Raw genomic sequence first — 14,192 nt, forward strand, 5'->3', positions numbered from 1 at the left:
GAAGATTTGAGAAAGAAATTAATCTTTATTATTATTAAAATGGTGCCATTCTTCGCTGACTTTTAAACTATATAATATACTTCTCCACTATTTTGAACACTTTAAAAATATGTTTATTTATTTTAGAGAAAGAGAGGAAGAATGGGAGTGAGAGAGAGAAACATCAATGATGAAAGAGACTCATTGATCGGCTGCCTCCTACATGCTCCCTACTGGGGATCGAGCCCGCAACCCTGGCATGTGCCCTGACCAGGAATCAAACTAGCCACTTCTTAGTGCATGGGTCAACAACGACCAATTATTTCAAAACGTTAGTTAGAAATGCACCCATTTGGTCAGTCTCTTCCATGTTTCTATGTCTCTGGATCTGTTTTGTTCACCGGTTTTTTTGTTCATTCGATTCCTCCTATAATTGAGATCCTGTGATACTTCTTTCTCTGACTGGCTTATTTCACTCAGCATAATACTCTCCAGGTGCCTCCATGGTGTCTGAAAGGCTCCACAATGGCCAACTGTATTAGACTGAAAAGCTTATCACTGAGAATCAGGCCCAGGACCTAAAAACCAGCACCACCAGCAACCACGGACCACCTCCAGCATCCACTCTGTGCTCGGGATTGTGGCTCCCACCCGACCACAAGGAGCCTCTTGCATCAGCTTAAAATAATAACCTCTTGCTTAGCCTGCCCTGTAGGAACTGATAAGTTGAGTGAGGTTTCTGTTCTCCTGCAGCCTTAGTGAAAAGGGTAGCTGTCTCTCCTTGGTTCAGTGTTAGAATGAAGAGCTGGTGCTCACTCAGAATAATGGTGTGAGTTATTGTGTCTCCTCTCCACTCTACCCCTCTTCAGTAGCTCATCACCACTTATACAGGGCATCTCTAGACTTTGTTTCTTAGTCCTCAACAATAAACAGAACTGCCTCACAGGCATAAAGGAAGGAAGGAAGGAAAGAAGAGAGGGAGGGAGGGAGGAAGGAAGGAAGGAATGAATGAATTCCCCAATGTAGGAAAAAGGTCAGGATTACTGTTCCCAGGATAGAGAATACAAAAAAATTACAAGTGTTATGAAGAATCCCAAATTAGTAAGATTCATCAGGAATGTCCACCTTTATCAGACAGGAAGCATAGCATAGTAAGCGTAAAGGTAAGGTTATCAAAATGTGAGGTCCAATTTGACCACCAGCAAGTAACCAAAAAAACAACTGTAATTTAGAAGTACCTAGGATGATACCTGGCACATAGAAGACACTTAAGAAATGTTATTTCTGAATGTGGGGCAAGAGCTCAATAGCTGGACTTGTTGCCAAGAGCATCTCGAGGCACGCTGGTTAAGAAAAGGCTTGGAGAATGGTGGGAAGCCCACACAACCTCAAACCAGGGCTAAGTGAGAAGAAACAAGTAGCCCAGTCTATTAGCAGACAGGTCAGGCTCTTTATCGTTTAGGAATTCATGTGGGAAAAGAGAGTGGACAGAGACAGTGGAAGGGAAGAAGGAAAACAACATAAAATTATACATATATATAATGTTAACATATATATTTCTCATTTTAAGAAAGAATTTGCAGTATCTTCTCTTGGTTGTATTAATGAAACTGTATTTCATAACATGACTATCTAAACACTGGTTAAGTATTTAAAAAGCAGTAATATAAAAAGCAGCAATCCTTTAGAGATATAAACTTGTAAAACTAGGTTTGTTTTCTAATTTGGAGATTGCTAAATATATTTATGGAAAGTTTTAAAGCCTGATTTCTAAGTTTAAAGAACATATTTAGATATATACATAAAAACTTTAAAACTATATACAGCAATTACGAGAACTCCAAAAATATTAACAATGTCTGAGAAATGGGTTCATAATCACTTCTCTTCACTCAATTTCTGCCTTTTCTTTAATAAACATATTGTTAATAGACTATTTCTATAAATAAATAAATGAGCTAAAAATCAAAGTCAAAGTAGCACTAAAGTGAACAAATTCGAATCATGGACGGAGTTCACAAAATCCAAATGATTAACTCCACAGCTCTACTAGTTGGCATGATACCACCACCAGTCCCTTTTGCTCCAAAACAAATTTTATCTATTTTGATTTACAAAGAAGTCCCGATAAAAGAACTTCAGTGTCTTCACCACCCTAAGGGCACAAATGAAAAGTAAAATTTTGTACAATATATATTTTAGATTTTTTAAGCTTCAGTAAGGAGTATGAAGTGAAGTCCAACTATTCCCAAAGTAGTTTTCAATAAAACATCATTAAAGACTGAATTTTTAAAGCAAGTTATATTACTTAAAAAAATAATCATTTGAAAAAAGTGGCATTCCCTTTAGAAAAGAATGTTTTTATACAAATAATAACCAATCACAGAAAGCAATAAAAAGCTACCTCATGCCCTAACCAGTTTGGCTCAGAGGATAGAGCGTCGGCCTGCGGACTGAAGGGTCCCGGGTTCCATTCTGGTCAAGGGCATGTACCTTGATTGCGGGCAAATCCCCAGTAGGAAGTGTGCAGGAGGCAGCTGGTCGATGTTTCTCTCTCATCGATATTTCTAACTCTCTATCCCTCTCCCTTCCTCTCTGTAAAAAATCAATAAAATATGTACTTAAAAAAAAAAAAAGCTACCTCATTTGTAATACCAATAAATACATAATTACCTGAGAATAAACTTAAGAAAATTTAAATTGATCCTAAAATGTTTAACTCAAAATGGATTAAAGACTACTTTGAAGTTTAAAACTATAAGCCTCTTAGGGGGAAAAAGGTATAGACACTCATAACCTTGATTAAGCAACCGGATATAATGCCCAGGTAAGTTTCTTAGACATGACACCTAAAGCGCAAATTTAAAACTTTTGTCCTTCAAGAAAAGTAAAAGTCAATCCACAGGATATGGAAAAAATTTGCAAATCATATTTCTAATAGACCTTTAGGGCCTGGAATACATATAAAATTCTTAGAACAATAAAAATAATCCAATTTTAAAATGGGAAAAGGATTTTTTATTTACTTATTTTTCAGAGAGAGAGGAAAGGAGAGAGAAATACCAATTTGTTGTTCCACTTATTTATGCATTCACTGATTCTTGTATGTGCCCTGACCAGGGATCAACAATGCTCTAACCAACTGAACCACCCGGCCAGGGCTTAAATGGGAAAAGGACTTGAAGAGACATTTCTCCAAAGAAGATATATAAAAGGCCAATAAATACATGAAAAAAAACACTCAACATCATTTCATGGGACTGCAAATCAATACCACAAAGGATATCACTTCACAAGCCCCTAGGACAGTGATAGCGAACCTTTTGAGCTCGGCATGTCAGCATTTTGAAAAACTCTAACTTAACTCTGGTTCCATGTCACATACAGAAATTTTTTGATATTTGCAATGATAGTAAAACAAAGATTTATATTTTTGATATTTATTTTATATATTTAAATGCCATTTAACAAAGAAAATCCAAACAAAAAAATGAGTTCACGTGTCACCTCTGACACACGTGTCCTAGGTTCGCCATCACTGCCCTAGGATAACTATAATGAGGGGAAAAAAGTTGATGAGGATGTGGAGAAACTGACACTCATACATTGCTGGTAGGCATGTAAAATGGTATAGCTACTTTGGAAAAGTTTTTCAGTTCCTCAAAAAAGTTAAACACAGCCCTAGCTGGTTTGGCTCAGTAGATAGAGCATTGGCCTGTGGACTGAAGGATCCCAGTTCCATTCTGGTCAAAGGCACATGTCCGGGTTGCAGGCTCGATCCCCAGTAGGGGGCATGCAGAAGGCAGACGAACAATAATCCTCTCTCATCATTAATCTATCTCTCCCTCTCCCTTCCTCTCTGAAATCAATAAAAAAAAAATTTTTAAGTTAAACATGGAATTATCATATGACTCCACAATTCCACTCCTAGATTTATACCTGAAATTAAAACTCATGTCCATACAAATATTTGTACATGAATGTTCATAATTATTCATAATAGTCAAAAAGATGAAAACAACCCAAATGCCCATCAGTTGATGAATGGATAAACAAAATATGATATATCCATACAATGGACTATTATGCACTGGTAAAAAGAAATGAAGTGTTGATACATGTCACAACACAAATGAACCACTAAAACATTTTGCTAAGTGAAAAAATCTATAGAGATAAAAAGTAGATTAGTGGCTGCCTAGGGGAGGGGGACAGGAGTAATTGCTAATAAATATGGGTTTTCATTTTGGAGTGATAAAAATGTTCTAAAATTAATTGTTGTGATGGTTACACAACCCTGTGCGTATTTTAAAAGCCATTGAATTGTACACTATAAAAGGTCAAGTGTATAGCATCTTAATTATACCTCAATATAGCTGTTTTAAAAAAATCAACATACATTCTCATTTCACTGGGTCAATACTTAGGAATAGGAATGCTGAGTTGTACCTATTACCATGCTAATAGGTAAGTGTAAGTTTGTTTACCTTTATAAAGAACTGCCAAGTGTTTTTCTAAAGTCACACCACCACTGCATTGCCATCAGCAATGGAAGAAAGTACCAATTGCTTCACATTCTCATTAGCATTTGATATTGTCATTTTTCCTTTTTTCCTTCACTTTTTTAATTTATTGATTTTCTCACTAGGTATACGGTGATATCTCGCTCTGGTTTTAATTTGCAATTCCAAAATTACTAATGATGTTTAATATCTTTGGGTGTGTTTATTTGCTGTCCATACACCTTGTTTGGTAGTTTGTACTTACATTTTTTGCCAAATTTTTAACTAGGCTGTTTACCAATTATTAAGTTTTCTGAGTTCTTTTTGTTGTTGTTGTTAATCCTCACCTGAGGATTTTTTTCCATTGATCTTTTAGAGAGGGAAAAACAAAAACATCAATGTGAGAGAAACACATCGATTGGTTGCCTCCTGCACACGCCCTGACCAGGGCCCAGGCTGGGGAGGAGCCTGCAACCAAGGTACGTGCTCTTGACCAGAATTGAACCCGGGAGCCTTTAGTCCACAGGCTGACGCTCTATCCACTGAGCCAAACCAGTTAGGGCGTGAGTTCTTTATATACTAAAGGCCCGATGCACGAAATTTGTGCAAGAGTAGGCCTTCCTTCCCCCAGCTGTGGGCACCGGCTTCCCTCTGGCCGCCAACAGGCACCCAGGACCTGGGCTTCCCTCACAGCCTCCACTTCGTCCAGAAGGAGGTCCGGTCCAATTAGCATATCACGCTTTTTATTATTATAGATAAATCCTTTGTCAGGTATGTGAAAGAGGAATATTTACTACCAGTGTGCAGCTTGTCTTTCATTTTCATAGCACTATTTCCAAAACCAGAAGTTGTTAATTTGGCTAAAGTTGAATTTATCAATTTATTCATCTTATCTAATAAAGAGGGAATATGCAAATTGACCATCACACCATAATGGTCAAGATGGCTGCGCAAACAGCGGAGGCTGAGTTCCCATAACGAGCCTTAACAAGCAATCAGCAGGGACATGAGGCTGCCCCCCCACCCCCTGTGGGGCTTGACAGGGGACCTCAGGCCGCAACCCCCGCCCCGGCACTGGGCCGGGGCACCTCAGGCTGCGCTCCCTGCCCAGCATGCGCCGGGGGACCTGAGGCTGCACCCCCGCCCAGCAGGGCTTGATGGGGGCCATGAGGCTGTGCCCACCCCACCTGGCAGGGCTTGATGGGGGGCCTGAGGCTGCACCCTCCCTCCCGCCCCCCCGGCACCAGGCCAGGGGATCTGAGGCTGCGCCCCCCCGCCCAGCGGGCTTGACAAGGGTGGGGCCGGCCAGGTCTGGGTCTCACCCAATTGGGGTGGGGCCAGCTGGGTCTGGGTCTCACACGATTTGAGGCGCCACCAGTATGCAGGGACTTGACTCTGGATCCCGCAGCACGCCCCAGACTCTGACAGTAGTAATATTTTCATATACGTTTTACTAATTTTCTTTCATCTCTGATACTTCTATAATAAAGGGCAAATAGCAATATCAAAATATTTCCTCTAATTAATCCCCTTTTAATGTGCACGAATTTCATGCACCGGGCCACTAGTTTATAGATAATGCTTTTGGTGTCATATCTAAGAAATCTTTGCTTGACCCAAGGTGAAAAAGATTTTGTCTATATTTTCTTCAAGATATTTTATAGCTTTATGTCTTACCTTGAGGTCTATGAATCATTTGTAACTAGTTTTGACATAAAGTATGAAGTATTTTTTGCATTGAGGCTATAATAAAGGAAAAGATTCTACTTTATGTGTGAGTGCTGACTGCTCTGAAATCCTGCTTCCCTCCCTCTTTTGACCCACATCTGGGTAAAGCAATAAAAAAGCCCAGCCATTCACTCCTTCTGTGTTGGTGGGAAGTTAAACCCATATAAATCCCACACATGGGAACCATCAAACAGATCCCTCCTCTGAGCCACAATAAAACTAAAGCCAGCACCCTGCTTCACTCTTGCTTCAGTCTAGACTCTAGACTAAACCTATGCCATTGTCCCTGAAGAATCCTTTTGCACTTTATTGTGCAAGTAAACTTTATTTCATATTTCATATCCACTGGTGTCTTTGCGTCACTTGTCTGAACATTTAATAAATTCCTAGGCAGGGGCTGACTAGTGTCTAATAGGGGATACTAGGTGCCCAAATAAAACAGATTTTTTTTGTATGAGTATCCAATTATTCCATACTACCCTTTCTGTACTGAACTGCCTTTATACCTTTGCCAAAAACAAACTGACGATTTTTGTGTGGATTCTCTACTGTGTTCCATTAATCTGTATGTTTATCTTTTCTCCAATACCACACTGTCTTGAGTACTGGCAGCTACACAATAAGTTGAAATCAGGTAGTGTAAGTTTTCCAACTTCGTTCTTCTTTTTCAAAACTGTTCTGCCTTTTCTACTTTCTTTTTATTATATCAATTTTAGATTCAGCTTGTCAGTTTCTATAAGAAATCCTACTGATATTTGGACTAGAATTGTATTGAATCTATAGATCAGTTGGAAAAGAATGGAAATCTCAACAAGAATGAGTCTTCCAATCCATGAATATGATATATATCTCCATTTATGTTGGTACTCTTTGGTTTCATTCATTGGCATTTTATAATTTTCAGTATACAAATCTTGGACATATTTTTCAATACTTAAATATTTTATGGATTTGGGTGATACTGCAATGGTACTTTAAAATTTTAATTTTCCATTGTTCTTGCTAGTATCAAGAAATATAGTTAAGCCCGGCCAGCATGGCCCAGTGGTTGAGGATCAGGAGGTCGTGGATCAATCCCAGTCAGGGCACATGCACAGTATTTCCATACCACATATGCATTTTTGTTGTTGTTAATCCTCACCCGAGGATATTTTTTCCATTAATTTTTTAAATCTTTATAATAAAACCCAAGCTAATATTTTTAAATCTGTTTTTATTGATTTTTAAAGAAAGAGGAAGGGAGAGAGAGAGAAACCCCTGAGAAGTAGCATCAATCAGCTGCCTCCTGCCCACCCCCTACTAAGGATCATGCATACAACCTGTGTAGGTGCCCTGACTGGGAATCCAACCAGGGACCTCTTGGTTCATGGATCCATGCTCAACCACTGAGCCACACCAGCCTGGCTTTTTATAGAAAGTGGAAGACCCCTATGTTCATAGCAGCACAGTTCACAATAGCCAAGATTTGGAAACAGCCTAAATGCCCATCAACAGATGAGTGGATTAGAAAACTATGGTACATCTACACAATAGAATACTATGCTGCTATAAAAAAGAAGGAATTCTTACCATTTGACAGCATGGATGGAACTGGAGAGCATATGCTAAGTGAAATAAGCCAGGAAGTGAAAGAAAAACACCACATGATCTCACTCATTTATGGATAATAAAGAACATTATAACCTGATGAACAAAAAGATAGATACAGAGGCAGAGAAGCATGAAACAGACTGTCAAATTACAGCGGGAAGGCTGGGGAGTGTTGGGGTAGGGCGGGGTAAGAGATCAACCGAAGGACTTGTATGCATACATATTAGTATAACCAGTGGACACAAGACACTGGGGGACGGGGGGTGAGGGCATGTGATGGGGGGTAGGGGAGGCTGGGGGAAGGTCAATGAGGTGGGGAAAAAAGGAGACATAGGTACTACTATCTGTAAACAAAATAAAATTTAAAAGAAAAAAAAAGAAAGTGGAAGAGAGGGAGAATAAGGGGGGGGAGGGGAAGAGAAGGGAAGAGAAAGAGAAACATCAATGTGAGAGAGATACATCAATTGATTGCCTCCCGCATGCACCTGGGCAGGGATCAAACCTGCAACCCAAGTACATACATGCCCTTGACCAGAAATCAAACCCAAGACTCTTCTATGCTTGGGTGGGCATGCTAACCACTGAACCACACTGGCCAGGTCTGTACTTACATTTTTTGACCCAGGGTTCACACCTATTAGATTCTCAATGGATTCATGACCTCAAAAGAAGTTGAAAATTGCTATGTATTTCACCGGGTACACTTTTCAAATGTAATTAAAATCGGTGGGGGCTTGCCCAAGGTGGGAATGGCTGGGGGGTGGGGCGGTCAATTGGGGGAAGTGGAGACTTATGGAAAACTTTAGACCATAAAAAAATAATTAAAAAATAAATATAAATAAAAGGAGTAATTAAATCCGTTTATTATTAATTGCTAAGTAAAATCAGACTTTCCATTCACAGAAATGAAGGTTCAGAAGCTTAAAGACTACATCCCTGGAATAAAAGCAGGAGTTTGAACTTAATTGCCCTATGAAAGATACTGCTTGTCAGTATACAACCCACTCTGCAGTTTTAGAAAAGGTTAACATCTCCTTACCAAAAAGCCAAGCTTCACCTGCAACAACCTGAACTACCTAGCTGATATAAACCTCTTTTTTTAATAGTCTTTTGCACTGCCTAAATAATTATTATTCTGCGATAATTAAAAGTTATATACAATCTGTCATCTATTTTACTACCTTAGTTATTACTAAGACACAAAGTGGCTATTGTAATTACATGTTTACCAAAGCCCTGGCTTTCGGTACTTCAAAATAAAATTCATTTTAAGAGGTCAAAGGAAACAGCATTAGCCATCTAAAAAAAAAAGACAAAGTAGTCCTTTTTTCCAGTTAGTCTATGTTAAATTTATAAGAAACATTTGCCATCAGCTATTTAAATGTTCCAAAGCAAAAAAAAAAAAAAAAAAAAAAAAATTACATAACTTTTAAAGGTAAGTGATAACACCTCTGTTTCCCACAGAACCAATATTTAAAGTTCATATTAAAATTCCAAAATTACACTCAGGCTAAAACCAAAGTTAAAGAAAAATCATGAAGTGTCTATTTAAATTTCAAATCAAGGCTAAGCATATTCAAGATTGTCCACTTTCAGCTTCTTGAATATTTTCTGCTAAGGTATCCACTTTCTCCATAGAAACTTGATCAGAAAAAAATCCCTTTGAAATGTTTTATAAATTAAATTCCAGTGTTCCTGCTATGCGGAATGAATATTTCATTTGATTATTTTAGGAAAAGACTAGCCTCATTCATAAACCACGTCTAAACCTAAAAGGGGAAATAGGTTTCTTTCCAGAACCTTAAAAAAAAAAGCCAAAAAGTTGATGAAAGCACACGGTGCCACGTCCTTCCCCCTCCCCCACTCGCGTAGTGGCTACTCCATCCCTTAGCGAGCATGGCGGGGGGGGGGGGGGGGGGGGGGGTCAGAGCCAGGCTCCCGGGGAACCAGAAACAGTTAAGCTGGCAAGCTCGCCTCTCAGATCAGTTCCTAAAAGGAGAACCAGCTTCTTACTCATCCCTTTCTAAAGCAGACAGTGCAAAACTCCAAGTCTGCTCCATCCACCCCCACGATGGCAAAAGATGGTTTAGTGTCTAAAAACTGAATTGTGTGTGTGCAGGGGGGGAGGGGTGTGGCAATGGGGAGATAAGGACACATATTTAATACCTTAATAAAGAAATTTTAAAAATTTTTAAAAATAAAAACTGAATTGTATTTATTTTTTTTTACTTATTTACTTTTTTTTTATTTTTCCCCTCTGTGCCCCCCTCCACCTCCCCCCTGCCACCGCAAAAAAAACACCACCGGATTGTAATTAATACATTCAATTCTTTCGGAAAATAGTCTCCTATTTACGGTGCCATCCTTTCTCCCCCTTCAGGCATAGACCTGGGGGCCACTCGTGCACCCTAACTCCAAGCTCTCACACACCCATGGAATGCGGTGGCTTTAAAGGCAGCTAACTCTGCGAGGAGCTCACGTGCCTTTACAGAAACCTGGGTGAAAAGAGGGACGGAGGAGCCGAGCCTCCGACGGGGGGCTGCGCTGACAGCGACTTCCTCCACCCACACGTCGGAAACGCGCCGCCCCAGCCGCCCCGCTGCGCGCAGCCCGGGAGCGAAGCCCCGACTTCTCCCGCGACCCGCGGGCTTCCCGGAGGGTGGACTTGCCCGCAGAGCCTCTGCTCCCCACGGCCACACGCGAACCAGCTGTGCCCTGAAGGCCCCAACCCCCGCCCGCTCGCGCGTCCCCATCCGCCCCGCCGGCCGGGAGGGCCAGGTATGCGCGGAGCTCGGGAAATCAACAGGGTGATTCCTCCCGGGAAGAAACATTCAAGAAAGTTCTGGTCCTCGGGGCGGGGACTGAGGCTGCCGCAGCCCGAACGCCCGGGGGCGCCCACCGGGTCGGAGGCGCGAAGGGGCGCACCGACGCGGGCAGAGGGGCCTCTGGGCCGGCCGGGGGTCCGCGCGCGGCGCAGGGCGAGGGGCCGAGCCCCCAGAGAAGAGACGGAGGCCGCCGCGGAAAACTGGGGACCCCCGCCCCCCAAACCATCCCCCCGGAGGGGGCAGGGGCCGGGCCACCGGGGCCGGGGAGAAGGACCACGGCTGCCCAAGGGCCTCGGCCTCTGTCTCCAGGGTCCGGGGCGCGTCTCACCTGGGAAGCGGGGCGCGAGCGCGTTCCTCCGTGCCCTGCTGCCGGCACCGGGCGGGCCACCGCCTCCGTCCTCTGCCCGCTGGCGGCGCGACTGGGCAGCAGAGGGAGCCCGTAAGCCTTTTATAACCCCAGGCGCCGGCCGCGGGGAGAGGAGGCGACCGCAGCCTCTACGTGAGCGCGAGCACACCCGCGCCCGCCGACCGCGCAGGCGCCACGGGCCGCCCGCCCCGCCCACTCCCGCGGCCCACACCCGCTCTGCCCACGAGCTCGTGGAATCTGCGGCCGGAGGTGGGGCCGGCGGCGGGCCGGGACGCAACGCGCCTGCGCGAGGCTCTCGCCACGCCACCGTCACCGTGGTTACCGCGAACTGGCCCAGCTCCTTTTCATCGGGCTCTTTATTGCCTTCATTTCAGCATCAGCCTCACATCACCTGGAGGGAGACACCGCAAACGTGAGAAGAGGAACAGAGAAGCGTAGAAAATGAAGCAGAAAGCGAGCTTCTGGTGGATCCTGGGCATCTCAGCTGTCCTGGCCCTGAGCCTTTTTGCTTTACTAACCTCCCTCTTTCACCTCTACTGTCGTGCAAATCTCTCGTCACCTTTATATTTTATCAGTTGGTAATGGACTCTGTGCTCCAGAAACAGATTTATTTTTTTAATGAAATCTTTATTGTTGAAAGTATTACATATGTCCCCTTTTTCCCCCTCATTGACCCCTTCTAGCCCGCCCCCGCCGCCTGCCGGGGCCTTCACCACCCTACGGTCTGTGTCCATGGGTTATGCATATATGCATACAAGTTCTTTGATCTCTTCCCACCCAGCCAGCCTCCCCCGCCTTCCCTCTGAGGTTCCGCAGTCTGCTCTATGCTTCTATGTCTCTGGATCTATTTTTTTTTCCATAAGTTTATTTTGTCCATTCCACGTAGGGGTGAGATCATGTGATACTTGTCTTTCTCTGCCTTATTTCGCTTAGCATAATACTCTCCAGGTCCCTCCATGCTGAGACAGGTTTTTATTTTTTTGGTTCAATTCCTGGCCTAGTCCCCTATAAGGTTGGGCATTAACCCCTCTGTACCCCAGTTTCCTCATCTATGAGGGTAGATGCCTCAGAGGATTATTGTGAGAATTAAATGATAATGTATGCAAAGCACTTAGCACAAGCCTAGCACACAGAAAGGACTTGGTAAATAGATTGTGTTGTTGTAGCACAGCATGTCAAACTGTGGACCCACGCATGCGGCCCACAACAAATATATTTGCGGCCCAGCCAATATAACGGTATGTATGAAACATTTTAATGAAAATTTTGTAACTTAATTTTACAGTATCCTGTTATACATAATTATTAATAACGAACTACAATGTTCGCTAATGGCTGATTACTATAATCGTGTTGCATTCATTTCCCTTATGCGCCTTACGTGCAGGCGCACCATTTCTCTCCACTAATACTAGCAGCAAATACTTTAGCAGCCGATTGCCACATCATTAGTCTTGTACTGACTTGTTTGGTGTGTGCAACAGGAAGTATTTCGCTTTTGGAGAACAAGAAAAATAGGTTTATTTGCGTTATTAATTTGTGCAGTTATTCAGTGGTAAGTTAATGTTCAAGAAAAAAATATTAATTTTTATTTAAAAGTTCTATTATTTTATGTTAACGATTACTCATTTATTTCAGCCCTTTGTATTCAGCATGTCTCTATCGAAATAAACCTACGTTTCTATGAAAATTGAAGCTTTTGGGGTTTTTTTGTGGCCCACATAAACTTAAACCGTGTTTATTTGGCCCGTGTTAGCCTTTGAGTTTGACATGCATGTTGTAGCATATAAGGCACCAATGTTGTCTTAGTCTTCGTCAAGCATTTGCCTCGGTCATTATGTTGCCAAGAGAAGAAAGCTTAGCTGTCAGGAAGCTTACAATGAAGGAGGTAACCTTTCCCTTGTCAGTGAAAGGGAAGAAGGACTTCTCTAAGACTTATTCTTTAAAAAGTGCTTCTAAAGTTTTCCGTTGTTGCTAAAAAGCATAGTGATTAAACATTAGCATTTGACTCTTACCTAGGAAGTGGGGTGAACAACACAGATACAGAAATAGAGGGAGGGTACTTGGGGAGCCCCCCTTACCTGGGATTTCGCTTTCTGCAGTTTCGGTGGTTTCTACAGTCGTGGTCTGAAAATATTAAATGGAAAATTCCAGAAATAAACAATTCATAAAGTTTAAATTGCACGCTTCTGGATGCCATAATGAAATCTTGAGCCATCCTGCTCCATCCCTCCCAGGTCATGAATCATCCTTTGTCCAGCTTATCTTCGAGGGATATCCTTCCCGCCCATTCGTCACTTTGTAGCCCTCCCGGATCCGCTGTCACGGTATCACAGTACTTATGTTCAAGTAAACTTTTTTTTTTAACGGCCCCAAAGCACAAGAGTAGTGAGGCTGGCAATCCGGATATGCCAAAGAGAAGCTGCAAAGTGCTTCCCTTAAATGAAGAGGTGAAAGTTCTCCACTTAATACGGAAAGTAAGAAAATCATATTTTGAGATTGCTGAGAATGAAACTTCTGTCTGTGAAATTGTAAAAAAGGGAAAAAGAAATGCATGCTAATTTTGCTGTTGCACCTCAAACTGCAGAAGTTACAGCCACAGTATGTGACAAGAGCTTGGCTAAGATGAAAAGGCATTTAATTTGTGGGTGGAAGATGTGAACAGAAAACCTTGTGTTCCAATTGACAGCAACATGTTACACCAGAAAGCAGGGAGCCTCAGCAAGGGATCCCCTGGAATGAGTGACCATAGTAACATAACTTTTATTACAGTACATTGTTATAATTATTCTATTTTTTATTAGTTGTTAATATCTTACTGTGTCTAATTTACAAATTGAATTTTACCTGAGTATGTATGTATTGGGACAAAACACAGTGTATATAGGGTTTGTTGCTATCTGTGGTTTCAGGCCTCTACTGGGGATTTTGAAACGTATCCCCCATGTACTGTGTAGTGTTGATGAAATCAGCCGTTCTCAAAGCATGGTTGGGGGTTCCTAGGGTCAAAATTATTTCATATTAAGACTTTACTTGCCTATTACACTGTAATTAAAGTACAGTGGGGTTTTCCAGAGAGAACATGTTCTGTGCAACAGGTTGAATGCAGAAGCAGATATGAGAATTAGGCCAGATATTAAAGAGGTTTGCAGAAATGTAAAATAATGCCACTCTTCTCACTAAACTCTTTTTGCTTTGGAA

At 42.1% G+C, this 14,192-nt stretch overlaps 1 protein-coding gene across 7 annotated transcripts in view; it reads right to left on the reverse strand.

Annotated features, from left to right (window-relative positions):
* The window catches only part of P4HA1 (prolyl 4-hydroxylase subunit alpha 1), a 77,475-nt gene extending 66,313 nt beyond the window's left edge, over nucleotides 1-11,162 (reverse strand). For 2 of the 7 annotated variants that reach the window (XR_004972232.1, XR_004972233.1), the window contains exon 1: nucleotides 10,953-11,161. The gene's annotated coding sequence lies outside the window, so the exon portion shown is untranslated. Of the gene's footprint in view, nucleotides 1-10,952 lie in introns of all 7 variants that reach the window. The other 5 variants (XR_004972234.1, XR_004972231.1, XM_036337057.1 and 2 more) reach the window with 5 other exon arrangements.
* Between the last annotated feature and the right edge of the window lie 3,030 nt (nucleotides 11,163-14,192).

This window comes from Myotis myotis, unplaced genomic scaffold, assembly GCF_014108235.1.
Source record: "Myotis myotis isolate mMyoMyo1 unplaced genomic scaffold, mMyoMyo1.p scaffold_m19_p_15, whole genome shotgun sequence".
Lineage (NCBI taxonomy): Eukaryota > Metazoa > Chordata > Mammalia > Chiroptera > Vespertilionidae > Myotis > Myotis myotis.